Below are 25530 nucleotides of genomic sequence, written 5' to 3'. Positions count from 1 at the left end.
TATGATACTATGCCTGAGTTTACTCATATTATATGCTATATATGTATATATATATAATACACATGTATACATCTATAAAATTATTAATTTTTTCAATTAACAAAAACAATTTCCCTTCTTCCCATTTCTCCTGTTCTCACTGTAGTTGAAACAGTCTTGTAACAAATATGCAGTCAAGCAAAACCAAATTCCTACACTGGTAATGTCCAAAAAATATTTGTTTCATTTTGTACCCAGATTCCAACACCTCTCTGTTAGGAGCTGGAAAGCATGTTTGATTGATCCTCTGGAATTATGATTGGTCATTGCATTGCTCAGAATTCTAGGTCTTTCAAAATTGTTTATTTTTATAATGTTGATTGTATGAATTTGTATAAATTGTGTATTTGTATAATTTATTCTCCTGGTTCTGTTCACTTTTCCCTGCATCAATTCATATGAGCTTCTAGGTTTCCCTGATACCATTCCTTTTCAAAAATTTCTATGAAACAATAAACAGTATTTTCATCAGTCGCATACCAAAATTCATTCAGCCATTTTTCATTTGATGGGTACCACTTAATTTTCTAGATTTTTGCCAAAACAAAACAGCTGCTAAAATTTTTTACATATAGGAGTCTTTTTCTTTTTTAATTTCTTTTATAGAGATAACAATGGGACAAAATACAAGTACAATCCAGTGATTCTTTGGCCTCTGTTCCAAAATGCTTTTGGTACAATGGCTGTACTAATTGTCAGTTCCATTAACAGTTTATTTATTTATGTATTTGTTTTTCCAGAGTTCCTCCAAAATTTTGTCATTTTGGAGGGGCCAACTTTGCCCTTCTATTAAGTGTGAGATGGAACCTAAAATCTGATTTTATTTGCATTTCTCTAATTAAAAGAGATTTGGGGAATTTATTAATTTGGCATTTTTAAAATATTCATATTTTTAATATGGCTATTGAGAGTTTGAGTTTCTTCCTTTGAAAACTACCTGTTTATATCTTTTGATCATTTTTCAACTTGAGATTGTCTTTTATTCTTATAAACTTGTTATAGTTTCTTATATAGCTTGGAAATGATATCTTTATCAGAGCAAACTGCTGAAAAGTCTTGTCTCTTACATTCATTGACTGTTCCCTGCATTGATTTTGTTTGTCTAAAATCTTTATAGCTTTAGGCAATCAAAACTGTACTTTTATATATGTATTTTTCTAAATTATGTAACTTTACTTTATACAATATAAATACAACTATTTATGACATGGCAAAAAATTAGGAATTACATAATCTTTTTCCAACAAAAGTATAAATGTATATTTTTAATATTTAGATAAAAATTCTTTACTTAATAATGTAAAAGAAGGTAGGTTAATATTTTTCTTGATGTGCATTACAGGAAAAAAAAATTTTTACCTTAGTCCTCTTCCTAGACACTCACTTTCTTCCAAAAAAACAAAACAAAAACAACACTTTCCAGCTCTCCATGGTACTCTATAATGTTGCACTAGAGTAGTCTAAAAACAGGGCCTTATGGTACTCTCTGTATAATCCTTAGAAGTTTACATAATTACTTTAACTAACAGCCTAGATAATTAAACTTATTTTCTAAAATATATTATCTAGAGTTTGAGGAATAAACATGGGTTAAATTTAGATTTCTACTATCAGTCACTGTCTTCAATCTATTTGACAAATTTTAATGATAGAAAAATATTTTGCTTATGAATTCAATCCTTTTAGGATATTTTTGTAAAGATATAATGATGGCATAAAGAAATATATTTGTTAACATATAATAGCAAAAAAGCTCTTAGTTATAAATACTATGAGAGAGATGCTCAATAAATTTACAGTTTGTTGTAAATAATTTATTTTGACCTGTCATGATATTAGCCAGTGATCTTTTCAGGTGGCAGAAGCTAATTGAGAGCAAGTTTGGCTGGCACCTGGATGATAAGCCTCTTGGGAAAACACAGGTGGTATACTCAGTTAATAGGTTATTAATTGGCACTTTTCCCTAGAAGGATATAATATGCCAATACTAATCATTTAACTTTAGACCCAGAAGAAATTTTGGAGATGAAATTAGCAATCATACATTAAAGATACCTGTTGGAGATGCTATCTTGAATGACTTATTACTGGTTGTGAAAAGCAGGAAGTAATTATATTCTAGATTAGAATAAATGTTAGCCAGGACACTGAGATTAAAATCAGTGAACCTAACTCATCAAATGGAAGTGAATCATTTATTCTGCTGATTTGTTATGAAGAAAATCTTAATAATTAGATGCAATAAATTTCCTATTTGGTGCAATGGAATTTACAGATGTAGCCAAAGTTAGTCAGAATACGGCTCTTGAAACATTCCGTATAATTTGCTCTTGAATTTTATAGTCATTCATTTTGATAGACTAGAGAGGTCCCAAAATGTTTTACCTTATTATTCTTAGAAGGAAAATAAAAGGCAAAATGATTTAAGTACAATGTTCCAAGGAAGTTAGTTATATATTTTTTCTCTTAATTAAGCTTGGGCAAAAGTTCTAGGTGTGGAGAGGTGTGTTGTTGTACATTCGTTTTAGTTGTATTTGACTCTTCTTGATCCCAATTGGGGTTTTCTTGGCAGAGACACTATATACTGGTTTGCCATTTCGTTTTCCAGCTTATTTTTACAGATAAGGAACTGAGGCAAACAGTGTTAAATGACTTGCCACATAGCCATTAAGTGTCTGAGGTCAAATCTGAATTCAGGAAAAGGAGTCTTCCTGACTTAAGGCCTGGCCCTCTATCCACTGCCCTATCTAGCTATCCATTGGAGACATGGTATATCTACCTTCAATAAGCAAGTTTTGGATCTGAGTAATTATTTCTTCCATGTTTTATAATTTTTGAAGAATATGTTAATATCTTATCTAATATCACAAAATGACAAAACTACCTACATTAATTTACTTATTCAGTGCCACAATAATCAAACTCCCATAGAATTATTTTGCAGTTTGAAAAAAATGAATAAAAGCTCAAGAATCTTAAGGGAAATAATGAAAAAAGTGGACAGGGGGTCTAACAATTTCAGATTCCAAACTATTCCATAAAGCAGTAATCATCAAAATGATATGTGACTGTTTAAAAAAGAGAGGTTCAGATTAGGTACACAATTTATAGAAGCAAATGAACACTGTAGCATAGGATTTGATAAGACTAAGTCCCCAGTTATGGAGTGAGGACAAAAAGTGTTGGGAAAAATAGTAAGCAAACTGGTAGAAATTCAGCAGAACTAGTATACAAAGAACTGCACTTTGTATACTAAAATGAACTCCAAACAAGTACATAACTTAAGACATAAAAGGCCACAACAAAAAAAGAATTAGAGAAGCAAAAAAAGAAACAACCTCTCAGAGCTATGAATGGAAGAAAAGTTATTGTGCAAGCACAGCATAGAGAGGATTAGAGAAGATAAAATGGAAAATTTTCATTATACAAAATTTAAAAGTTTTCATATAAACAAAACCAATGCAGTTAAAATTAGAAGGGAAACAGGTGGAGGAAATCTCATAATAGCAAGTTTCTCTGATAAAAGTCACATTTCCAAGATATAATAAACTGATTCAAAGAGTCACTCCCCAAATGAGAAATGGTTTAAGCATGTGAACCTGACATTTCCCAAAGAAAAAAATATAAATACACCCATGAAGAAAAGTGATAAAATTCTAATAGAATCATTCTTACTCATCAGAATGACAGTTGACCAAAAATAGTAGTCTGGGAAAACAAGCACACGGATAAACTGTCAATGGAGCTAAGAATTAGTACAGCCATTCTGCAAAACAGTTTGTTAGAATACCCAGAGTCATTAAACTGTGCACATACTTATTCCTAGTGATACTACTATTAGGTCTATTCCCCAAAAAAGATTAAACAAAGAAGAAAAGAACCCTACATATAAAAATATTTTATCAGGTTTTTTGATGTCAGCAAATAACTATAAAAATAATAGTTGAATGAATTATGGTATATGAATATAATACCATTATGCAATACCATTATACCATAAGAAATTTCTGAAATAGATGATTTCAGGAAAATCTGGGAAGGTTTGCATTGGATAGACGAAGAGAGAAGGAAGTAAAACAAAGACTAATTCATACCAGCAATTTTGAATGACTTAAGAATTCTGATTAATTTAATTACTAATCATGATTCCAAGACTGATGACCATGCCACTCATATGCTAGAGGAGGGGAGCACAATCTCTGACAAGTCATAAGAAACTAGAAAAGTTTTAAATATGAGACCTAGTAGAGACTATGAAGGTCTATCTAACTAGGTTTAGCAGGCTTCAGAATAAGGCTAGTCACCCAGAGATGGAATACAAATATGGGTGAAATTAGGAATCCATTAAGAATTAAAATACATATAACTTAAAGCATATGATTCTAAAATAATGAAAAATTATCTAAAAATTTCTTTCAGATAGTTTTTTTAACCTAATATTGATTTTTTTTTTTTAGGGTTTCTTTTTTTGCAAGGCAAATGGGATTAAGTGGCTTGCCCAAGGCCACACAGCTAGGTAATTATTAAGTGTCTGAGACCGGATTTGAACCCAGGTACTCCTGAATCCAAGGCTGGTGCTTTATCCACTATGCCACCTAGCCGCCCCCTAATATTGATTTCTAAAAAAATTACAATCACACCTAAAATAAGCATCACAGAATTCCTGATTTGAAAGGGATCTTGAAATCCATGTTCAAAATAAGTAATTAGAAACACTACCACAATAGTTATGCTATAAAAGCAAAGATAAACTCCCCCTCCTCCCAAAAAACACATCAAGAAAAATAAAAAAAAGTATGCTTCAATCTGTATTCAGACACCATCATTTCTGTCCTTGGGATGAATAGTATTTTTTAATTCCTTCGGGGTTCTCTAGGGTCACAACATTGCTGAGTAAAGAAGTCATTCACAGCTGATCATCCCACAGCATAACTGTTACTTTGTATATAGTATATTTCCCATTAGACTTGCTCATGCAAGCTTTTTACTGAGAGCATCCTGCTCATCATTTCTTATAACAGAATAGCATTTCATCTTAATCACATACAATTAGGCATTCCCCTACTAATAGGCACCCCTCAATTTCTAAGTCCTTGTCATCAGAAAGGAGCAGCTATAAATATTCTTACATAGAGAGGTTCTTTTCCTTCCTGTTTTTTATCTCTAGAAGGTCACTATCAACCACAATCATATTCTTCTATCAGCATTTATATGAATGAAATCATACATTTCTTAATGTGTCAATGATAAACATATTTAAATGCATTTGTTGAATAAATAATGAACATATCAGTTCAGTAGAATGAATGCAGTTATTGTACTTTCCCATGTACTCAGAGTGCTGAACTAATTTCAAATAGCAATTATTTGGCTTGTCTCACATTATAGATTCACTTTGTTAATTAAGACATGTTCTGAGAACCACAGTAGCTCAATTAAATTGTGTACTACATATAATAGGAATATACATATAATATATATAATATACATATACATATAATATATATAATATAATATAATATAATAATATAACTACATATAATAGTACTATTCCAAAACACCACCAGTCAAATTAAGATACCAGTGCAGTAAGAAGCTATCTATAGTTTATCATAACTCTTTAATTGCTCTTAATTTCATGTGTAAAGATATATTTATATAATAAATTTAAAGATAAATGCTTCATAAAAACAAAATAATTCAATCACTTTATTTTTGAATTTTACAATTTCCCCCTAATCTCACTTCCCTCTACTCACTCCCCCTACAGAAGTTTTTACATTATTTCTATGCTATACATTGATCAAAATTGAATGTGTTGAGAGAGAAATCATATCCTTAAGAAAAAATAAGATAGCAAAATTACATGATAAGATAACTTTTTTTTTTTAAAATTAAAGGTAATAGTTTTCCGTCTTTGTTTAAACTTCACACTTCTTTCTTGGATACAGTTGGTATTCTCCATCCCAGATACACTAAAATTGTCCCTGATTGTTGCACTGATGGAATGAACAAGTCCATCAAGGTTGATCATTGCCCCCATGTTGCTATTAGGATGTACAGTGTTTTTCTGGTTCTGCTCATCTCACTCAGCATCAGTTCATGCAGTGATTAGGATTTTTAAAGAGTTTTATATTGGATAAAAATTATACTTTTTGTGTACTCTATTTTGTTTTTCATCACTTGTATAAAAATAGCCCTGTTTGTGGCGGCAAAGAATTGGAAATTGAGTGAATGTCCAATGTCCCCAATCAGGGACAATTTTGGGCTGTCTGTGATGGAAAATACCATCTATATCCAGATAAAGAATCATGGAGTTTGAACAAAGTTCAAGGACTATTCCCTTTAATTTAGGGGAAAAAAAAACCCTGATATCTTATTGTCTGATCTTGTTATATCTTATACTTTATGTTTCTTCCTTAAAGATATGATTTCTCTCTCATCACACTCAATTTGGATCAATGTACAGCATGGAAACCATGTAGAGACTGACAAACTGCTTTCTGTGGGGGGGTGGGGGAGGGAAGTAAGATTGGGAGAAAAATTGTAAAATTCAAAATAAAATCTTTAATTAAAAAATCATAATCACAAATCAGAATTTCAAGGGTTTTTTTTTTTTTTGCTGTGTATGTAAATAGGATTTAAGTGAGGTAGAGCTGCAGGAAATTAACTGCCTCACTCTCTTTTCCAAAGTCATCATGATCCAGCATAGCACGACAGAGTCAAGACAACTGGTGATGATGGCTCTAGATGTAGTGAACAACTTTAGCATATTTGATGTCTAACCAAGCTCTAAGCTCTCCACAGCACCTGCTTCAGTTGGTTTCATGGCTATTGGAATGAACTGTTCTCTTCCTCCCATTTCACCAGTGGAAGATTTCACATGCTTAGGGTAGACACTATTAAGTCTGAGACTCCATTGGTTACCTTCAACTTAGTTTACGCCTGCCTGCCAAAACGGTTTAACAGGATGTGGCTGCTGTGCATCCAACAGCTTCTTGGAGTCACATGTGGGAGTTTAGGTGGCTCAGGTGAACATCAAAGGTGGAAAGCAGCCCTGAAGAGGGCTCAGCAGCCTCACATCAAGGTATTAGTCTTCCTTAAACATACCCTACACCCCAGAATTTCAAGAAAAATTAGTTGAATATATATATATATATATATATATATATACATAAAATCATTTTTCAAAAAACCTAATCTATGTCAGAGAATATGATGTTTTAGTTTTGTTCATATTTATGAACTGTAAAACATAATAGCACAGTTTAGTGTACTTTAAATGCAGGATATGTATACAATCAAGACCTTGAAGTTGCATTTTTAAAAATTTTAAACAAAATATCATTTCCAATCAAAAAAGCATTCAAAATATTTAATAGGCTCACATCTGGTATCTATGACTCACTAAGATAGTACATTAGTATCTTAAACAAGTCTTTGCTAAAACATAAAAAATAGCAACTCTTGGATTAATCATTTTTCCTATGACAACCACTGCATTGCAATCACCATAGCAATAAAGATAGAAGAGAAAATTCTAAAGAAGAGCATTTATTTAAAAATGTTGCAAAAAATAAAGTACTGGATGCTTAGTGAAGAGATAATAATGACTTCAGGCATCTTATGTAGCAAACTGTTCACAATAATATTTCACTTTTCCCTAAAAGTTGTAAAAGCCTAACTTTTTAGCCAAGGGGAAAAATTAAAAATCACTATTGAGTGTTACAAGGTAAGTATTGAATAACTAGATTAGATGTTTTTACAATGGCTTTATCTTTGGCCATATTTGATTCTAAATGGCATTGTAAGGGGTTATTAAGGAATTACACAACTATTGTTATCTAGATGTGAAATAATAAAAAATTATCCCCACTTGCATATATTGTCCCTTTACTTAATGAAGATGGAATGCAAAGATTAGAACAAAGATAAACTCATTTCAGAAGAGTATCCTAGATGAGTCCTGTAGAAATCAGGAATAGTACATTCTGGCTATATGAGACAATTTGAATGTCATGATTGCTAGGACTTTCAAATCATTCTTCATATAATGGGAGTGATACTATTTTAGGAATTTTGATTTAGAACTATGATTAAAGATATTTCGAACTTTCTTTTAAATTTTAAGACAAAATAATATACAACTATAAAGAGTGTGTGTGTGTGTGTGTGTGTGTGTGTGTGTGTGTGTGTGTGTGTGTGTGTTACTTTGGTTTAAGGGAAATAGATATTGTCTTTTCATTGCTACAGGAAATATAGTAAGAATTTTTGCTAGTCTACCTATTCAAATGTGTAAATGACACATGCCTTCTTGACACATCATCCCATAGGAAATGCTTAAATTTTTGTTTACACATTGTTTATAAAGTTTACTGTAATAAGACATGAAATAGCAAGAAATATTGATTGCTGAGATGCTACTGAGCTTAAAACACAGTTTTTCCCTTTTATTAAGTAGAAATGATCTTGCTGTTAAGTGCCACTGCTCCTAAGGGTGGTTCAAAAGCTAGATGATGAAAAAGAAAGATGAATATTTGAAAGAGAATATTAATATCAGATACCTCAAACTTTTCCTGTCTTTATGATGATATTCTTGATATTCTGCTTTAAACTGACAATAACTTTTATTATCAGAATGACAATAATAATACAGCTAAACAGCAGCTAAGGCAATTTTGTTTTTATACAAGGCAACTGGATTAAGTGACTTGCCTAAGGTCACACAGCTAGGTAATCATTAAGTGTTTAAGGCCACATTTGAACTCAGGTTCTGATTTCAGGGCTGGTGCTCTATTCACTGAGCCACCCAGCTGCCCCAAAGGCAGCTTAAAAATACACTAAACAACATCTTCAGGGACTGGTATGAGCAAAAGAAAGTTTTTTATTTGCTTTTCTTGAGAGAAGGGCACACTCCAAGTCTAACAAAGGTAGTGAAGATCAAGGAGCTGCCCCAAATTGACAGTCAAGCAAGCTTATATGACCTAATGCTATCCCCTCCTTCTCCCTGTCCTCTCTGTCAACTCATTGGTTAGTCTTCAGAGTTACATTCTACTCATGAAAATCTACTCCAGCAACAAAGAAAAGAATTAAAGGTTTTCATAAAATATTACCTCCACCTTCCAGATGGTGAGAATAACTTTCAGGATTATAATTATCTTATTGAAGTACTGTAACTTGTCTTGTAACACAAGATCTAGGAACAATCTATTATCCTCCCAGTTAGTAAAAATATTCTTATTGAGAAAACAAGTGGTGTTACAAATCTCATTTGTAATGCAAGGTCTTTCTTCTAAGAATAATGGTTTTCTTAATATTTCTTAGCCTTGAGAGGACTTCAATAGGAATATTAACCCTAAGAAGTTGGGAATATTCCACTCACTAAGAAACAAAACAACTATGCTATTAATTTTAGCACTACAATCAAATGAAACACTAATTTACACAAACAATAAAATCAATTTTGGAAAAATCTAATATCTAGAGTTCTCTAAATGTTTCTTATGTGTTACAATAATCATTTCTCTTTTAAAATGTTTGATTTTAAAAATCTTTTGTAAGGGAGAAAATGAACATTCAATTACCAATTAGCATTCATGCTAAATACAAAACTTAAAGTTTCACATGACTCATTTGAATTACTTTTATTTCTAAATCAAGTACCAATCAAGAAAAAAACTCTAATTTGCTAGGTAATAATTGAGTATACCTAATTGTAAAGTGAAGGAAAAGATAATTGGTATGAATGTTATTTCACACTAAGAAACTAAGCCCTGCCACCATAGTTAAATTGGAATTGACATCTATATTTTATAAAGTATTAAATGGGATTCACAATTTCAACATGCGATCTTTTGCTTTTTTCCTCCTAATTTCTTCTTCTTTCAAATATTATCTTGCTAATATTTTTAAAGTGTCAATTTTTTTTTTTTAGGTTTTTGCAAGGCAATGGGGTTAAGTGATTTGCCTGAGGTCACACAGCTAGATATTTATTAAGTGTCTGACCAGATTTGAACTCAGGTACTCCTAATTCTAGGGCTGGTGCTCTATCGGCTGGTGCTCTATCCACTGTGCCACCTAGCCACCCCCACTGTGCCCCCAAGTGTCAAAATTTTTAAAAATCTCAATTAAAAATAATTTATCTGAAGATTATAACTAAATCAAATCTAGGTAGTCATATATGAAAACTAGTACTTATATTGAAATAGCGAGTTCATAATTTCAATAGAAATAACTATTCACCATCCACTAAAGATGTACAATTTTTTTCATTTATGATCTTTGCTCATGATATTCTCCCATCTTGCAGCACCTTTTCCATTCTATCTTAGTCATATTCGCCTGTTAATTCACAACTTAAATATCTTCACTGACTTCAGATAATTCTTACTTTATTTTCTCAAACTGTAATATGTGTATTTTCACTTAATTTACAAGTGATGTCATCCTAGTGTAATCTCATTTATTTTACTATATATTTAACTCTAATAGTAAGTGTTCTTTTTAATGCACATTCCCCACCTTCCCCTTAATGCACATCATAAACTATTTATGTGCAAGAGTGTTCTTACATTCCTCTGATTTCTTCTAAATTTCTTAGCAGAATGATTCAGAGTATTTCTGTAATAAAGAGAAATTGTTTTGGTTTGAACTCAACGCAAACCAGTATTTAAGTGCCCACTATGTATCAAATACTGGGCAAAATATTGGGTATTCAAAGAAAGGCTAAAGCAGTTCTAGCTCTCCAGAAACTCAAAATTTAACTGGGGGGGGGGGCGAGATAAGATGCAGACAACTATATATAAACAAGATATTGTCTAGGTAAATTTAAGATAATTATCAGAGGGAGAGCACTAGCAATTAAGAGGAATTGGGAAAAGCTTCTTGTAGAAGATGGGGATTTTAGCTAAGATTTGAAAGGATTCAGGAAAGTCAAGAGGTAGAGAAGAAGCAGGAAAGATTTCAAATCATGGGGCAACCAGCGAAAATACAAAGAGTTGGGGAATGAAATATTTTCTCTAAGGAACAGCAAAGAAACCAGTGTCACTGGATCATAGAGTACTTGGGACATGAGGTAAGTAAGACTGGAAAGTAGGAAAGGGTCAGGTTATGAGGGACTTTAAAATTAAACAGGATTTCCTAAAAGGAGTCATAGCTTATTGAAAAATGGAGTGATACACTTTTTTTTTACAGTTTGAGAGAGAGAGGATGCGTGTTTTGGAAGGAGCATTTCCTAAAAGGAGAATAAACTGAAGTGGGGAAATCTGTGGCAGGCAGATCAACCAGTAGATTACTGCAATAGTTCAAATGTGAGATGATGAGAGCTTGTAGTGGAAAGTGGCAATGTCAAAGAGGAAATATGGATAGAAGAAACTTCTGATGAGGACACTACCTCTACTAGCACTAGTCGGCAACTTCTCTGTTACTTATAGTCTTAGAGAACTACTGAAAGCATGTAGAGGATGAGTGACTTGCCCAGGCAAGTGACATAGAAGCAGAGGTTAGAGGTGGGCCTGGAACCCAGGGCTTTTGTGGTTCTGAACCAACTCTCTTTCCATCCTATCAGTGATTTGAAGAGGGACTGATGACTGGTTGGGAGAAATATTAGGAGAGGTATAAGTTCAATATAGTATTGTTAGTCCTTATGGAAGCTAGGGATTTTTCTGATGTAAAGATGAGAATATGTCTATATTCTAGGTATCATGGAATGATGATGATGATGATGATGATGTTTGTCCTTTGGTCTCAAAAAAGACCATGATATCAGGGAGGTGAAGCCATGAAAAGCACATGAATTGGATTTGAATGAGAGGGGGTGGGGCTGGGTTAAATCACCAGCTTCACTTTCTCCTCCAGAGACTCTGGGTCCAGTGGCCAGATAGGAATCAGGCCGACTGAAAAGGGCCCACCAGACATAGATCATTTGGATAAATATATTGACGTAGGAGATGGAATATCAGATTTGGGGAACAGTTAGCTGGTTTCCTCTGATCAGAAGGAGTGTGACCAGACTTGGAACTGTAAAAGAAAATGAGAACCTTATTCTGGAGGACCATAAATGCCAAAAAAAAAAATACTTATTTTTATCTTAGAAGCAAGAGAAAATCACTGAAGATTTTTTTAATCGGTATATGCATATCCTGGATGGCCTTTTTTATTAGCCAGTGCCTTAGTTAGTTGATATAACCTACTTAATGGCTCAAATTGCTTCCTTCAAGACTCAGTTCTAATTCCACCTTCTTAGGGAGCCTTCCCAATCCTTGTCACTACTTTCCCTCTGAAATAACCTTTCCATTCATACTGTATATATCTTATATATGCATAGATTTGCATGCTTGCTTCTTCATTAGAATGTAAGTTCCTTGAGGACAGGGACTAGATTTTTACCTTTTTTTTTTTGTATTCTCAGAGCTCAGCTGGTACTGCTTACATCAATAAGTACTTAGGAAATATTTTATGAATGATTGTTGCATGAATTTCTACATACATGGAAGTGAGTCTAGGTGATGGACCAAGATCCTGGACTAGGTCTATATATCATTTACTATTTTACTAAAACATATGTATGAAGAAAGAATGTTCTGATCATTATAACAAAAGAGATGATAGGTGAACAAACATAATGCTAAACTGGCATGGCTTGCCATTATGGGAGAACTGAAGAAGGCCTTCAACATTGTTGGGTGATTCCTATGACAAACTCTTGGGATGAAACAGACCACAGCTCTGTAAAATGCACAATCATTGATGGGTCAATGTCTGTGTCAAGAAAGGGAATTTCAGAACTGATAAAATTACAAATCCATTTGAGTATTTTATATCTGTAAATTTCAAGTATAACCTCCATTCGGGGAGATTCCTTTTCTAAACAGAGGAAAGCAATCAAGACACCTGCTGTCTAAAAATAAACTCATATGAAAATAAGTAAAGATTCATCATTATGACTACTTGCCAAAATTATATGAATTATATATATTAGAAGATAATATCATAGCTATTTTAAAAATCACTTTTATAATATAATTTATATACTTATCAATAACAAGTTTTGAAACCATATTAAATTCTCTGTCAGTCACTTCCTTTCCCAGTTTTTTTAGGAGAAAAAATGCAATTTTAGACAGCTCTTCAAATGTACATTTTTATATAGAAGTGCATATATGCAGGCATCATGAATTCTGAATGTATTAATATTCATGACATTATTCAATGCCATCTGCCTTTTAGATTCAATAGCAGACTTGTTTTCAACAATTCTTTATTTGCAATCAGGACAATAAGAACCTAAAATGCATGAGTAGGGAAGAGTATTGTGAAATACATTTATATTACATGTTTATTAGACATTGCTTTTTGACCACTGCTCAATGCACTAACAAATGATGGTAAAGCAAAGGGAGAAATACATGCACATGTTTTCTTAACATACAATAAACTTGGGAAATATTGTTTTTTTTTCTAAAGCTTTGCATAATATCCCTGCTTAGTTCTCTTAATTTTCTTTATCTGAGCCTTTGATTCTTAAATGATTTTAATGATCACATTAAAGAAATTTTTAAAAAAATAACCAAAAATTTTGCTGAATGCTTCCAAAATTTTGTCTTAAGCATTCAATCTGATTAATGCTCATTATATACATATATATATATATGTATATATATATACATATATATATATATATGTATGTATTCATGCCAATATACAGAACTTGAGACCTTAAAACTGAAAACTAAAAATCCTTACTAAGCTTGCAACCAGAGAGCTTTGATGACAACTTTGCTATGGGTTATTTTAGCTAATCAATAAAAAGCAGGTTTCAATGTAAGTTAATATATTTCAATCAAGCTTGTGCAAGCATACAAAGAAATAAATGTTGAACAATACTTGCCCTCCAAGGATGGTTCATGTCCTTCAGAATTGAAGGCCAAAAGACATCACTACGTTTGAGACAAATTACAGTGTGACCGATTGTGGCTGATCAGAATGATATGAGATCAGAATGCTTTACCACCAGATTGGGCACAAATAGTCCATGTGAAAACCTAGGGTGGGTACTCTAAACTTACAGATGTCATGTTTCCTTTGAGCTACTTCAATTCTTCCTCATAGAGTGCAGCACCTTCACTGAGGAGGACATGTCATGCTGGTCAGTCTTATGCCAGTGTCTCCCATGCTGCACAACCAATTCTAAAGTTCTTCAATGAGACCTTCAGGGTGTCTTGGTATTGCTTCTTCTGATCCTCATGTAAGCATTTGCCCTGTGTGAGTTCTCCATTAAATAATTATTTTGGCAAATGCACATCTGGCATTCTAACAACATATCCAGTCCATTGTAGTTGTACTCTCTGAAGTAATGTTGGAATGCTTGGCAGTTTAGCTTGAGAAAGGACCTCATTGTCTGGTATCTTCTTCTGCCACATGATCTTCAGAATTTTCCTACAACAATTTAAATGGAAGTGATTCAGTTTCCTGACATGGCACTGGTGGACTGTCCAGGTTTCACAGGCATATAGGAATGCAGTCAGCACAACAGCTCAGTAAACGGCAATCAGCCCACAATTTCTTTCAGAGCCTCACAAATACTGTGCTAGCTCTGGCAATGCGACTATCAACCTCATTGTCAATGTGTCCCTCCTTGGAAAGAACACTGCCAAAGTAAGTGAACTTGTGCACAGTATTCAAAACTTCACCATTTACTGTAATTGATGGTTCCACATATGGATGGTGTGGTGCTGGCTCATGGAGCACCTGAGTTTTCTTGATGTTAATTGTTATACCAAAATTAGCACAAACAGCAGGGAACCAATCCCTATTTTGTTGCATCTCAGCTTCAGAGGCTGCATTGAATGCACAATCATCTGCAAACAGAAGATCATGTACCAACACTCCTCCACTTTGGTCTTGGTTTGAAGGCTTTTTCAAGCTGAAGAATCTGTCATCAGTGTGGCTGCTGATCTTGAGGGCAGGTTCATCTTCAGTGAAAGCATTTGATAACATGGCTGAAAACATCATGCTAAAAAATATGGGAGCAAGGACACATCCTTGTTTCACTCTATTGGTGACTAGGAAATCTTGAGAGCATTGTCCACTATCCAGAAGCCGGACATGCATGCTATCATGAAGTTGATGTGCAATATTGATGAACTTCTTTGGGCAACCAAATTTGGACATAATTTTCCATAAACCCTCCAATGGTTGACTGATGGTGACTGATGGTACCAAAGGCCTTGGTCAGGTCCACAAATGTTGTATGCAGACCTCTGTTCTGTTCTTGACATTTTTCCTGGAGTTGTCAGGCAGCAAACATCATATTGACTGTTCTTCTGCCCTTTCTGAAACCACACTGGCTTTCAGGAAGGTGACCAACTTCCAGGTGAAAGATCAGCCTATTGAGAAGGACTCTGGCAAGAATCTTATCTGCAATGACTAAAAGAGACATATCACTGTGATTGTCACAAGACAATCTATTATGTTTACCTTTATAGAGATGGACAATGGAGGCATTCTTGAATTCATGGGTGATAACCTTTTCATGCCATATAACCTGGAAAATTTCAGCCAGTTTTTGGATGAGTAATGTAGATCTCAGCTGGAATACAATTAGTACCTTGAAAGGAGCCTAATGGATTCATAATCTCTTTTTCAGCTGCAACTTCAGCTAAGGACTGATTGACTTCAACTTGAGATAAACAATCGATGGCTTTTGCATTGACTGATGACAGTCTGTTAAGAACATTATGGAAGTGTTCAGTCCATCTCTCTACAATCATGTCCCTATTGTTACTCAAAATGGATGCATCAGCACTGGGTAGCTGAGATATACCATAGTCTTTGGCTTATAAATAGCCATCAGAACATAATAAAAGCATTTTGGTCTGTTACTATCTGCATAAAATTGAATTTCATCTGCCTTCTTACTGAGCCAAGAGTTCTGTGTCTAAGCTTCACTTGGACTCTATTTTTATGGAATTAAATCCTGCCTTCTTAAAAATGAATGAACTGTCCTCCTGGTAAGCTCTGTGGAGTTCTAATTTTTTATTTAGCAGCTTCTGTATTTCCCCATCATTTTCATTAAACCAGTCTTGGTCTTTGTGAGTGTTCTGACCCAGATGAGCAAATGCAGTATTGTACACCAGATCTCTGAAAGCTGCCCACTCTTTTTCTGCTCCACTGTTGTCAACTGTGAGATGGTTCAGTTTTCCCTCCAAGTTAGCAACAAACTGTTTCCACTCAGAGAGACACTCTAATCTCTTGATGTTAATTCTTCTAGTATTCGTTTTGCCTTGGGGCAGCCGTTTTGGTTGAATATGAATGTTTAGCTTAGAGAGGAGTCTGTGATCAGTCCAGCACTCTGCACAACACATTGCCTTTGTCACTCTCACATCCTGTCTGTTCCTTCTCCTTACAATCACAGTCTAACAGATGCTAATGTTTACTACTAGGGTGCATCCAGTAAGTTTTATTGCTTACATTTAACTGAATGGGCACATATGTATAGAGTGAAATAAAAGAAAATATGAGAGTGGGGGGTCAGGAAAGGTTTTACTTAGGAGTAAGACTTTTTGCTAAGGTTTCTATGATATAAGGTGAGATTATAGTGTGTTGGGAGGCATACTGGGGTGAAGAGGGAGCCAGATAGCCTGTGTAAAGCCATAGAGGGTAGAAAGAATACTGAAATCTATGGACAGCAAGCAGGTTGGTATAATGGAAATGTTGTAGTAAAAAAGGAAGCAAGGTAAGAAAAGGAAGAAAGATGGACTAAGTCTGGAAAATTTTACTGAATTATGAAGTGCTTGAAATGTCAAGATGAAGAATTTGTACTCCATCCTAGCTTAGAGGCAATAGATTAAGGCAACAACATGGTCAGAACTGTTTCTTAAGAAGATTGAAAAGATTGATTCAAGAAGAGAACAATTGAAAGCAAGGAAAAGGAGTCTGTTATACCACTATAAGTGGCAGGAAGGTGGTATTTGTGTGAACAAAGAACAGTATAGATGTGAGGTGTTTCATGAAAGTAGAACAGGCAAAGAGTTGGGAACTGAACAGACTTGGCATAGGTCCTGGAACTAAGAGGAACTTAACAAATGCTATTTTGATTGAGAGAAAAAGGACAATCAAGCATGATTCAAAAGCCACAAAAATCTGAATGATTTATACACAATTCTCCTACATAGTAGTTATTAACTAAATGTTCTTTGAGGAAAATGACAAATATCGGAGAGGTTGTGGGAAACCAGAGACTAATGCATTCTTAGTGGAGTTGAGAAATGATCCAACCATCGTGGAGAACAATTTGGGACTATGCCCAAAGGGTTCTAAAACTGCATATTCTTTAATCCAGCAATACCAATACAAAGTCTATATTGAAAAGAATCACAGAAAAAGGAAGAGGATCTATGTATAAAAATATTTATAGCAGCCATTTTTTTTTGGAGTGGCAAAGAATTGGAAATTGAGGGGATATTCATCAATTGGAGATTGGCTGAAGAAGTTGTTACATATGATTGAAATGGAATACTATTGTATTCTAAGAAATCACAAGCAGGAAGGTTTCAGAAAAATCTGGGAAGACTTACATGAATTGATTCAAACTGAAATGAGCAGAACAAAGAGAACATTATACATAGTAATGCTGTATCATGATCAACTGTGAATATCTCTTCACTGTAATACAATGATTCAAAACAATTCTAAAGGACTTATGAAGGAAAATGCTATCCAACTTCAGAGAAAGAACTAATGGAGTTTAAATGAAGATCAAAACAAACTTTTAAAAACTTTCTTTCTTTTTTGATTTTTTTTGCAACATGGCTAACATGAAATGTTTTGCATGACTGCACATGTGTAATTGATATGAAATTGCCTGTTTTCTTAAGGATTGGGAAGGGGAAGGAGAGAAGGAAAGAATTTGGAATTCAAAATTTAAATCACTATTAAAAATTGTTTTTACAGGTTAACTGGAAAAATAAAATAGAAAATGAAAACTATTCTTTGAATTGCATTGGAATAATGACTCAGTTCCTCAGTCTACTCACTTATTATGACTTACTCACCTCACCTCAGCTACACGAAAAGATGATCACATCCTTGAAATTGCCATCACCTCCACCTTCAGGAACTTAGAAATCTCCTTCTCTATGTTCTGTTGGTTTCCTTTCTCTTACCAAATCTGATGCTTGTCCTACACTGTGACCTCTAATCCCTTGTCTTGTTATTGAAGGTATCATTCTTTTTTTTTTTTAGGTTTTTGCAGGGCAAATGGAGTTAAGTGGCTTGCCCAAGGCCACACAGCTAGGTAATTATTAAGTGTCTGAGGCGGTATTTGAACTCAGATACTCCTGACTCCAGGGCCCATGCTCTATCCACTGCGCCACCTAGCTGCCCCACGAAGGTATCATTCTTTTTTTTTTTTTAGGTTTTTGCAGGGCAAATGGAGTTAAGTGGCTTGCCCAAGGCCACACAGCTAGGTAATTATTAAGTGTCTGAGACCGGATTTGAACCCAGGTACTCCTGACTCCAAGGCCCGTGCTTTATCCACTATGCCACCTAGCCACCCCGAAGGTATCATTCTTGAAGTAACCACTCCCTCCTCCGTTCCCCCTTCAGATCCTTGATGCACCACTTCAACTTGGCATTGTCCCCTTTTTTGATCTCTATTATTTCATCATTTGTCCTTTGCTAAGCTTCAGCATTGGATCAATTCCAGTATCTGCTATCTTTGATTCATAAGCTGATAAACAAAATAGAGAAAATTACACAACTGTTCTAATTGGTCTAATATAAATTAAACAACATTATACAATTATAGCCCCTCACTGCTGCTAGGCAATTTTACTATTTATCCCTTACATTGTCCTACTTTCCAAAATATTCCACTTTGAAATATTTTCACCCCTAGTCAAAAAACCTCCCAAGGCTCCCCTTTCATCTCCTCAGCAGAGAACTTTCATATATTACTTTATATTTTACAGAGAAAATTGAGACCATTTTCCATGAGTTTCATTTTCTCTCTTCCTCATCTTGTATGCCTTCTGTCACATATGTCCCATTTCACTTTTGTATCAAATGATGACATGGTCTTACTTCCAAAACATGGCCTCTACCTCTTTAGCTCCTCTACCTGCTCAACTAATCTCGTCTCATATTGTTTTGCCCAAAAGATTACCACATTTGTCATCCCCACTCTATCACTGGCTTTCAATCTGTCTGCTTCTTATCCTCCTCTCCTTTTTACTAGCTATAAACAAGACCTTGTTTCCCTCCTCTTGAGAAAACCCTTCTGCACTTTGTAGCTAATTGCTTTGAAAAGATCATCTACAATAAATGTCTCTACTGTCTCTCATTCTCTTTTAGTCCCTTACAATCCCAGTTTCCAGTCTCATTCGTTCATTGAACCCACTCTCTCCAAAGTCATCAGTGATTTCTTAATTACCCATTTGCTTTCTTTCAATTCTCATACTTCTTGACCTCTCTGAAGCCTCTAATACTGTTGATCATTTTTTCTATAATATACTCCTCTCTGTTAATTATGGGACACCATTTTCTCTTGGTTCTCCAACCTATTTGACTGACTCCTCCTTTACAGTATATTGAGCTGGGGTCTTATCCATAGAAGTATTATCCGAACTTAATATTTTGGTGATGATGAAGAGATAGATGTCAAGAGTCTGAGTCAATCAAATCTCAAGGAATGTCCTGATATCTTTTAAGGAAAAATTATTCTAACTTGAAAGGAGGGTAGGGTTAGACTATTGCTCCTAACAGAGACTGCATCAGTATGTTATCTGACTCCATCAACTGAGTTTAAAATAAAAACACAAAGATAATCAGTGAAAAGAATCAGTCAGATTAGTTAACAGGCTTTGCATGGATTAAGTAAACAGTTGTTTGCATAGTTGCATGCCTCTTTTAAAATATGTTTTTTTGTACACTGTTTAGATTAAGGATATTCTTAAGTTTTTTGTGTTGTGGACTCCTTTAGCAATCTGGTAAAGTTTATGGATTCCTTTTGAGAATTGTATCTTCTAAATGCAAAAAACATAACATTGCAGGTTACAAAAGAAATCAAATATATTGATATATTGTTATTAAAATATTTTTTAAAAATGTTCATTGAACCCAGGTTAAAAACATTTCTTCCAGAGAAATACTGATAATTGCTTCAGTGGAGCATTGTTATCATGAATATGGTTATTCCTGAAATACAATTCACACATTCTCAGCTTATGTGGTTCTTGTCTATATTCTCTTGTAAATTTTCCAGAAGCCCTCTCCAATTTCCTACAATCCTTCTTTTGCTCTTTTTTGCATTTTGTGGTACCAGTAAAACATTTGAACTATTTGGTTATCCTTTACTCTCAATACATGGCTGAATCATAACTGGAACACTTTTTGGACTCTGTATGAAGAGAGTCCTTAACAAATTTAGAATGTCAGATGGCAGGAGATACAAAAAATCAACCAACTTCATGGATCAATATTTGATCAGTATGAGAAAGGCATGAAGATTCTTGAAAAAATGATCATAGAATGGACATGCTTAATGAAAAAAAGAGGAGCAATCCTGATTTTTTTATTATTTATTTTAATTCATGGAAAAGTGCTAATATATAAATTAAATTTTTACCATGCTTTGAGGGAAAAAGCAACTAAATATAGGTTAAACTACTGACAAATTCTTAAATGGCAAAGTGATTTAGCTTAAACATTGCATATATGTGTGTGTGTGTGTGTGTGTGTATGTATGTATTTAGTATCTTTCAGAACATTCCCAGGTGATCACAAGAGACCAGTGAGCGCCAAAACAATTCTTTAAGGAAAAGGGTGGAATAACTAAAATACCTTATTATATACAATGAGATGTGTTTACCAGTAACTGCAAGAAAGCAAAAGGACTTCTTTAAGAGGTTTTGAGTTTTGGGCAATAGATATCTAATAGGTAAAGATGGTGTGTAAAGCTGCATGGACTAAACTAGATAGAAGCTGTGGTACCTTTCAACTTTAAAATCCATGATTTTTCATGCTATAGGGTAGTGAACTTGGATATTCCTGACAAAATTCTAGTACATACTATTAAAGGAATGGTGTTTGAGTACTTAGAAAGGAAAGCAATGATCAATATATAGCAAAATTTATGAAGAAATCAAGACAAAGTAACTTCATTTTCTTCTTTGTTCAAGGAATGACCTTGGGAAGAACCTTATATCTATCAGATGCTAAATTTTGCCAAATATTTCAGTTGCTAAAAATATCCTTATGGACAAAATGAAGATATGTCAATTAGACAATGGAATAGCTAAGTGTATTCAGAAATGGCAACCTCAATGAAGATCTTTAGTGGAGACACAGGATTCTGTGCTTTTCAACATTTTTTATTAATGACTTGGCTGAGGGTGTAAATGACATGATAATCAAATCTATAGATTTGTGGGAAAAGCAGCTAATACCTTAGATCATACAACTGGAATTAAAAATAAATCTCAAAAAGCTAGTATAAACAGTGGGAATTAATAAAATGAAATGTAATAGTGATAAATGCAAAGTCTAAAATCAAGGTTAAAAACATTAACAACATAAGAAAGGATGGGAAAGACATTGTTAAATATGTGTGATATGAAAAAGGACTGTGAGTTTTAGTGGAATATGAGCTAAATATGAGTCAACTAGTTGCCATGGCAGTAAAAAGCTTTTCTAAGGGTAAATTGGAGACTGCAATTTTACTGACCCCTCTTTTTGGTTGAAATACATAAGGAAGCACTGCATTTTTAATAAGTATAATGACAAGTTCAAATTTGTCTAAAAGAAGGTAACCAGGATTAATTACTGAGGGAACTCAAAATTACACTAATATATAAAGAAAAACTTTCTGGATTAGAACTATCTAAAAGGTGAATGAAATACCTCAAGGAGAAGCAAGTTTCTTCTTATTAAAAGTCTTAAGGTAGCATTAGAGGCAGCTTGTGCTAAAGTCAATAGAGTGCTAGACTTGTAATCAGGAAGACTTGAATTCAAATTTCACCTTAGAACATGTGGCCCTAAGGAATTCATTTAAACCTTGGTTTATGCCTGTTTCCTTATCCGTAAAGTGGGGGAAAAAAATAGCACCTAGCTCATAGTATTGTTGTGAGGACCAAATGGGACAACATATGTAAAGCTCTTTGCAAACCTTAAAGTATTATATAAATGCTACCTATTAAAGCTGATGTTAGATGATCAAATGGGAAGGGATACTATATAGGAAATTTCTTCTCAGCTATTGGGATGTACTAGATATCTTCTGAGATCCATTCCAACTCTTGAGATGCTAGGATCATCATTTTCAAAATCCCTGCCTTCAATTCTCTCTCCAATCCATTCTGCACTTAGCTGCCAAAGTGATAAAACCAAAGCACAGGTCTGACCAGGTCACTATTCTGCTCAAGAAGACTCTAGTGGCTCCCTATTGACTACCATCAAACAGAAACTTCTTAGTATGGCAAACAAAGCCTTTCACCATCTGGCCCTGAATTACCTTTTCAGATTTATACCCATTTTCTTATTCATAGATATTATATATTTCTTGTTCATGTAAGACAAACTGGTTTATTTGCTATTCCTTATAAATATGATGCCCATTCTCACTTTGAAACATTTAGATTCCCTAAGTGCTCCCCTTAATATGAACCTTTCCTGACTACCCCTTCACCCTTGTTTTGCATGTTTTTAATTCACTTATATACATACAAGCTGATTCTCACAAAAACGTAGACTATCTCATTGTTGTATTTTTCTCCCCTTCTCTAAGCACAGTGCACTTAGTAAGCAGGAACAAATGCTGATTTATTGAGTGTGATGGGTAGATAAAAATAGAGTTGGTCTGGTCTTCTGATTCTTTATCAAAAGTAGGTTAATGAGTCAGGAGACCTTACAATTCAAATTCTACCAAGGACATACTGTGCCCCAAGGCTATTAATCTATTTTTCTCCATTTCCCTACCTGAAAAGTAGAAATAACATTCCTTCACATGTTCCTGTTAAAGAAAAGATTTAATCATAAAGCACAGCCACACTTAGCTGTACCCTAGTGTAAACAATAGTCAAGATTATCTAGATAGAAAAGTTTCACCTACACTGGAATTTTCAAGGAATAGAACCATTTCTTAAATAGAAAACATTGTTTCTTGCACCAGATAGTATGCTAGTCAACAAATTTTACAGTGTGACAGTCATGCTATAGATAAAAATTTAGAAGACTAGCTGAGTCTTTCCTAATTTTAACACATCATAGGATTCATACAATAAATTCTAGATATTGTTTTCTTTTAATTGTTCTTTCTAAGAGAAAAATAAAACCTTAAGAACATTATGCAGAAAAATACTAAATTTTGAGGCTGGCTATTTGAGGTTTGAATGTAATACAAATTGAATGTGATTATTTCCTACTTTTGTTTTTCATTACGCTTCTACAGTAATAATTACATACTGAGATGAAAGGATGTCTATGGTAGGTTCACAACGTCTTCTAAATAACATTATAGATTTCAAATCATCAGCCGCTATTCCCAGAATTCCCTGGACTCCCAGGTCAGGCTCCATGATGTAAAGAAAGGGCAAAGTTAGTATAAACAGGAAGAGACCTGCATTTGACTTTAAGATGGGTGATTTGGCAAGTTACATGACTACTCTTATTCTCAGTTTTACTGTCTACAGAATGGAGATGATAATATTCATACACAATCTCACAATATTTTTTAATGAAGAAAGTACCTTGTAAAACTTAAATGTTGGCTACAATAGGGTCTCTTATTATTCAAGTTTTGGCTCTATTTTTAATTACCTTAAAGTAAGCCACTCACTAGACCTGCAAAATGCAGAGCTCATACTAGATGATTTGTAGGGCTTATTTTTGAGCTACAAGTCTGTGTTTTAGGTTGGGCAGACATTTAAAAACAATTTTCTATGTGAAATTTTTAAGCACCTACCTGGCACATTTCTTTTTCTTTTCTTTTTTTTTTTTTTAGGTTTTTGCAAGGCAAATGGGGTTAAGTGGCTTGCCCAAGGCCACACACCTAGGTAATTATTAAGTGTCTGAGACCAGATTTGAACCCAGGTACTCCTGACTCCAAGGCCGATGCTTTATCCACTAGGCCACCTAGCTGCCCCCAGGCACATTTCAATATACATTCTTTAATATTTAAAATGTCACCTTAGGCTACTTTGTGAGGAATGTAGTACCAGTAAATGATAATGAAACTTCCAATTTATCCAAGATTATAGTAACTGGTTTGAAAGAACAAGTTGAAGAATAACAGAGCTGATAGGGTCTTTAGAAATTCATTATTGTACTACTCAATTTGGGAATTCTTTCTAGGTTATCCTTAACAGATTGCCAAATGGTCATAAGAATTTTTGAATGTTTCTAACTAATCTGGCAACCTGCAAATCAAGCTGAATCTAAAGGTCACAGAAAAGGGAAAGTCATTTTGTTTCTGGTGGAAAATCCATAACTGAGAATTCATGATGTTTTTATAAAAGAGCTAATAACTTGAGTCATAAGATTAGATTTCCTTTGATTTTTGGAATAGGTTAAAAAAAGGATGCAGCATGCCGCAGAAGGGAAAGAAAGCTGGATTTATAACTAGAGAATCTGGATTTAAATCTCAATTCTATCATTTAATATCTCTGTGACCCTAGGCAAGTAAAGTTACACCTTTATGTCTGTTTCCATTTTAATTGATAAAATAAAGCGGATGAACTAAATGATTTCTGAGATCTAAATTTCTAGATCTAGATATATGATCCATTATGACCTTCATGAACTGTTCAACTGGAATTGTGTCTACATGGTTCATGTCTAACATGCTCTTATGCAAATGAAAATGCACAAATATTTTTCTAATCAGTTTTCTTTGGGGAAGAAGTTCGGCCAAGCATCAATATTTTGAACCTTAAATATTATGAAATACCTTTTTATTAACATAAATAGTATGGAAAATACAGTAAATATTTTTCATCAAATCAAAAATCATTATACATGGAAAAAACACCTAAAAATAAAGAAAATTCATGAAAAACTTCAAATATACTTTTATTTTCATTTTTATAGACATTTGAGTATGTATATATAATATTCATATACACACATACATTATGATTAAGAATTGTCTTATAGGAATATGGTCTAGTTTATATAGATCATATATTGATTGAAAGGAATTTTACAGGATATCAAGTTCAATTGCCTGATTTGAGGCAGATGAAGAAACTGAGGCACAAGAGGTTAAATGACTTTATCCAAGGTCATCAAAGTCATGACTCTCAGTCTAGTGCCCATCTATCACAGCATGCTGCTACTCTATTTTATGAATTTATAAGAAAAATATCCCCCCCTGTTATTTTTTTATTTAAAAAGTAGTTGTTTGACAGAAACATACATTATGAAGCAATAACTATGTGAAACTTCATGTGAATAGATTAAATAATTGTTAAACATTAAACAATGGTCTAAATGAGA

General features: G+C 33.8%; 1 protein-coding gene across 4 annotated transcripts in view; it reads right to left on the bottom strand.

The window, feature by feature from the left end:
- Positions 1 to 25530, bottom strand: part of ITFG1 (integrin alpha FG-GAP repeat containing 1) — a 294898-nt gene that overhangs the window by 146228 nt on the left and 123140 nt on the right. The window lies entirely within an intron of this gene.

Source organism: Macrotis lagotis, chromosome 1 (genome assembly GCF_037893015.1).
Source record: "Macrotis lagotis isolate mMagLag1 chromosome 1, bilby.v1.9.chrom.fasta, whole genome shotgun sequence".
NCBI classification, from domain to species: domain Eukaryota; kingdom Metazoa; phylum Chordata; class Mammalia; order Peramelemorphia; family Peramelidae; genus Macrotis; species Macrotis lagotis.
The sequence above is the reverse complement of the archived record's forward strand: the minus strand, read 5'-3'. Positions and strand labels throughout refer to the sequence as shown.